The sequence below is a fragment of the Zingiber officinale genome, chromosome 5A (assembly GCF_018446385.1).
Source record: "Zingiber officinale cultivar Zhangliang chromosome 5A, Zo_v1.1, whole genome shotgun sequence".
In the NCBI taxonomy this organism is placed as follows: domain Eukaryota; kingdom Viridiplantae; phylum Streptophyta; class Magnoliopsida; order Zingiberales; family Zingiberaceae; genus Zingiber; species Zingiber officinale.
The window spans coordinates 112,991,105-112,996,646 of NC_055994.1; the positions used below are offsets into that span (position 1 = coordinate 112,991,105).

At 34.1% G+C, this 5,542-nt stretch overlaps 1 long non-coding RNA gene across 4 annotated transcripts; it reads right to left on the bottom strand.

The window, feature by feature from the left end:
- Positions 1–3,628: 3,628 nt before the first annotated feature.
- LOC121983147 lies at positions 3,629–5,022 on the bottom strand. Of its 4 annotated transcripts, XR_006112399.1 has the most exons (4): positions 4,595–4,652; positions 4,399–4,462; positions 3,974–4,048; positions 3,629–3,766 (listed from the first exon to the last, which is right to left on the bottom strand). It is a non-coding gene; the product is annotated as an uncharacterized LOC121983147 (long non-coding RNA). The 4 variants fall into 4 exon arrangements; XR_006112398.1 differs by lacking the exons at positions 3,629–3,766; positions 4,595–4,652 and adding an exon at positions 4,852–5,022; XR_006112400.1 differs by lacking the exons at positions 3,629–3,766; positions 4,595–4,652 and adding an exon at positions 4,852–5,022 and having other exon boundaries at positions 3,974–4,270.
- Positions 5,023–5,542: the final 520 nt, after the last annotated feature.

Consider the following 5,542-nt stretch of genomic DNA (forward strand, 5'->3'; position numbering starts at 1 on the left):
TTTTAGCATAGTTTTTTTTTTGTGGGTTCCTATATAGGCAACGTGAGAACCATGATGGCCTCAAGTAAAGGGCAGATTGAAGTCATCTACTTACTTCACCTCCTTGATAAACTTAAACAAAAAGTTCCTTAAATTGAATAGGAATCCAAGCTTAGTCTCTCCTTGCCTTGATAAACTTACTTCACCACCTATATGATTCCTCCATCTCTATCCACCACGACTAAATCAGATGGTATCTCGACCATTTGAGTTTAAATTGAGTAATTTCTTCATTTGTAGAGGAGAAGCCCCAAGCTTAGTCTCTCCTTGCCTTGTGGACGCCTTAGTTATCTTTATTTCTAGTGAGCTAGAAGAATTGTAAATTGATCCCTTCTCTCATCATCCTACCACCTCGATGCTTGACTCTTTCATGTAAAGATTGTGAAGAGAATAGTGTCAATTTGTCACAATTAGAACTTTTTTGGACCTTAACTAAACAATTTTGCTAGTAAAGGTTGGGTGGAGAAGTTCATTCTAGTCGAGTTATGAATCGAACTTTGTACGACCAAACTACTTAGGGATTGGACAAGTTAAGCTACAAACAACTTGCTAAAGCAACTTTAAGGGTTACTTTACATGGTAAAAGTATAATTAGATTTGGGGATGTGGCATGTAGTGGAGAAAGTTAACTTCTACCAAAATGATAGTGAATTTTTAGAAGATTGATCCCTTACATATCTTTTATAGACGAAAAAGTGAGTGTTTGCCCAAAGTCAATGCACAATATTGCTTATAAATCCATGTTGAGATAATTCATCAATGACATAGACACATGTCGACCTAACACATAGGTCAAATTTTCATTTGAAAAGATAGAAACACATAGATTGATTCTCACACTATAATTTTAGAGAATAATATTTGTTTTGACATTGAACGATCTATTAAATAAAAAATTGTCAATATCATGTGAATAACTTTAAACTTATACCATACATATATATATATATATATATATATATGCAAAGAGCCAAAGAGATATTAATTTTTTGTAAACTAACAACAATCACAAGAACAATAAAAAGAAGAAAAGAAAGAACAATAATAATAGTAATATAAGAAGAAATGGCCCAGGACTAGGACCACATTGCATGAGTGAATCATGATAGAATTGTCCATAGCCAATAAAAGGGGGAACAAGAAGGTCCAATTATTGGAGCTGGCTCAGTCACTGAATGGACCACATACACATCCAGTTTTGTTGCCAATTATTGAAATCTTGTTGATGAGGCAAACCAAAAGGGAAATCAATTTCTGTTAATACTCTAAATTGAGAGTGTATTTATTGACAAGCTGCAGGAGTAATCGATCTCAAAAGCTGCAACTTTTTTGCTTGTATGTATTTGCTTTAGCAAATCCATAATTATAGTACATAATGAATGTGTGGGAATTCTTCAAACGCTTTGCATACGATACTAGAGAGCTCCAAAAGAGACATTTATAGTGGCATTATGCCGACATCGAGCACTACAAAAAATAAGGCATTTTGGGACAAAATTAGGGACGAATTTTAAAAAAAAATTCGTTGCAAAAATTTTAGGGACAAAATTTGGGACGAAAATTTTTTCGTCCCAAAATGGTTGATGCCAACTTTTGGAACGAATTAGGGATTGTTGCAAATTTGGGAACGAATTTGGGGACGAATTTGGCGACGAATAAAATTTTCGTCCTCAAATTCGTTGCAAAAAAATATACAAATTTGCAACGAAAATTATTTTTGTTGCAAACTTAGGAACAAATTTGGGGACGAATTCACATAAATTTTCTGCCAAATTTGTCTCTATTTTTGCAACAAATTTGGGGACGAATTCGGTGACAAATTATATTTTGTTGCCAAATTTGTCCCTAATATTGCAACGAATTTGGGGACAAATTCGGTGACAAAATTTTTTTTGTTGCCATTTTTGTTCCTAAGTTTGCAACGAATAATAAATTTGTTGCAAAACTGGCAACGAATTTGGCAACAAAAACTTGCCAAATTCTTTGATAATCATAAGATCAATTTTCGTCCCAGAATTCGTCCCAGATTCTGGGACAAATTTTGGGACGAATTTTGTAGATTCGTCCCAGATTCTGGGACAAATTTTGGGACGAATTTTGTGGATTCGTCCCAGAATTCGTCCCAGAATCTGGGACGAAAATAATTTTATCCCAAATTACGATAGAATTGGGACAAATCATTTTCGTTGCCAAATTCGTCCCTATATCAAATATTTTTTCCAGCTTCAATTTATTTCTGCAATACAATCCAAATACATAAAAACCAAATTCAAATAACAAATAATATGCATTCAACACATCCTAATTTAACATTCAACACATCCTAATTTAACATTCAACACATCAACTCATAATTCAAAAAATATAAAGATTTCAACAAAGTTTATAAAATCCATCTTGTTCAACAAAGTTTATAAAATCCATCTTGTTCAACAAAGTTTACAAGTTCAACAACCCAATGTTTTATAAGTCCATCATCCATCCAACAACACTAAGAATACATATAGTCATCTTCGTGTGCCACAAAATCTTTGATCCCCATCAAATCTCCTTTGCCTACATAACAACAAACAAATAAACTAGATTATGTGTAACAAGAAAGATTGTAAATAGTATACGATATGGCCATGTAAAAAGAATAATTGGAAACAAAACATAAATGTGAAATTCCTTAAACATTCTAATAAAAGCCCTAATTCTAATAAAAGTCATATTTACCAACGATATGAATCATCCATGTCATAGCAACGGTAAATAAAATTATAAGCATTATTTTGAAGCTAAGTACATGTATCGTAACTATGATACAACCTAATATAATTGGCACATCATATAGAGAGAAAAAGAGAGAGATCTTGTGAAGTATGGTATTAGGGTTCAAATTTTCTCACTTAGTTAACTTTATTTTTCATTTTAATTTGCTGAATTTATAGTTTTGTCTTTGGTTGGTATTTAATGTAAACTAAAGGATGTTTAAAATAATTGTTCCTTTCATTGTGTTAACTAGTTGACAATTTCATATGAATAACTTTAGCACATTTTTAACAACTCTTTGCAAAATATTAAGGTAGGAGGATGCATCGTTATCTAGTAAAGAATTTTAGAATAGTGTGATGTAATTCTAGATGAAATATAGAACTTTTATGTATCTATATAGTTTTGAGACTGTACATAGATCAAATTCAGAACTTTTATGCATCATTATCATTGAAGACAAAACAAGAAAGAGCAGCTTATCAAAAGAAGGAACACAATTAAACAACTATTTAAAGCTAACTTTAACATAATTATTTAAAGTTAACTTTATATAATTAAACAACTATAACATAATTATTTAAAGCTAACTGTATATATAGATCAGTAAATGCATATTAATGAACTTAGGAATACCGAAAAGAGGTGAACAAATACAGCTGTCTTCAACTACAGTGAGATCACACCAAATTGAGACCTGCACAAACAACATTATCAAATCAGGACAAAAATAAAGTTAGAGTATTAGAGATTTCATTCATATTGCCTAGTTAGAGACTCCAAACGAACCTCTGGATTAGTAGCTCGAGAATCTCTATCAAAGTGCCTTCCTCTTTTTGTTCCTTTCTTCTTTTTATCTTTTTTACCCAAATCATTGGATTCATGTGGCAAAGTATGAGAACCATTTGATATTATAGATTGCTCCAAATTTATGCATTTCAGATATAGAGTTTGCCAGACAAACATTTTCCTTCTTTGAATTACAATACAAGCATAACTCAAGTAAATAACAGAATATGAAACATAATTGAAACAGAGTAAAATTGAGTTCACATTTTCAAAGAATCAACAAAGCTCCTACAACAATATGTTATTTATTGCTTCCATGTACCACATGAACCCAGCCAAACAATAAACCAATTAAACAACGAATAAAATACAACTGAACCCCACAACTTACCTTGAACCTTCTGCACCTTCTTCCTGACCTATCCTTACAACCTTCACAATGTATACGGACTATAAGAACACATGTCTGCAATTGAAAACATGTACTGATTAATACGCATGAAAGTCAATATTTTCTACAAATAATTCAATTCTCATTTCATTAAAAAAAATAGAAACTAAAAATTAAAAACATATTATTGAAGAAATCACAATGAAATCCTGAACAATGTACTTGGTGTTGATTTCTTAGCAAAGATTTGGATATACCATTTTGATTAGTCATCTCGTCAAAGAGTCTCTGAGTTATCTGAAACGATTCTTAATAAATAAATGGCAAATCTAAAATCATTTAACTGAGCTCTTACTAGTTTCTAGAACTAAAACCCTCATCAACGATCTCTAACCCTTGCAGAATCAAGGACAAATAAAACTAACCTTATTCATTGGCTTTGTAGGATCGAGGAGTTATCTTGGATAGCCATAAACCAGGGAAACAATACTGCAGAGGCAAATCAAGCATAAGAGAAGGCGCATATCAATGGTAAAGAGCAGAAAAGAGATCAATCCTAAGTCAAGTGCGAGAAATCAAACCAAATTTAGGAAAACAAGCATGTTTTTATAGGAAACTTACATCAAGATGCTGCTGCATGATCTTGGGCTTCTTCTTCAGCTGCAGAGGGAGACGGCGGTTAGCCACGGCAAGGCCCACGCCGGCGGCCAGACGCCGGCCAGCCAGCGCCTGGCAGTGTCCAGCCACACGCCTGGCCAGGCAGCGCCTGGCGCCGTCCAGGCAGCGCCTGGCGCCGGACAGGCAGCGCCTAGCGGCGGCCAGCACGCGCCGGAGAGAGGGAGATCCGAGAGAGGGAGATTCGAGAGCAGTGGGCTTACCAATCGAAAACCTTCCACGGCCGGAGATCAAGCGGTCGTCGCATATCACGCCGCCATCGTCGGTTGGAGATGTGGCCGAAACCCTGGAAATCGCAGGTTGGAAGGGGAACGGGGGAGAAAGAAATGGGGAAGAAAACAAGAATCGGAATGGGATATAGACATAGGGTTATTAGCATCAAAATTTTTTTGTTCCCAATTTCGACCCTAATCTGGGACGAATCCTGGATTCGTCCCAAAATCTGGGACGAATCCTGGATTCGTCCCAGAATTTATTTTTTTTTAATAAAAAAGGGAAAAAATCAAAAGGAATAAATACAGACCTAGAGACATCGGAATTTAATGAAACAAGTTTCTATGCGTTCGTATCATTGTCCTGATCGTAAATCTATCAATAAAAATATTTTTTACCAAATATATATATATTTGGAATTTTTTAATCCCAATTTGACCTTATTTGGTGTTAAAAATTCAAATTACTGAAAATAATAATTAAAAATTATGGATGATGACGTATTTACGATTAGCTCAATGATACGAATGCATAGAAACTTGTTTCATCAAATTCCGAGGTCTCTAGGTCCATATTTAAGCCTTACATGTTTCATTTTAATTATTTAAAAATAATTTTAGGTTTGGGACGAATTCTGGATTCGTCCCAAATTTTGGGACGAATCCAGAGATTCATCCCAAA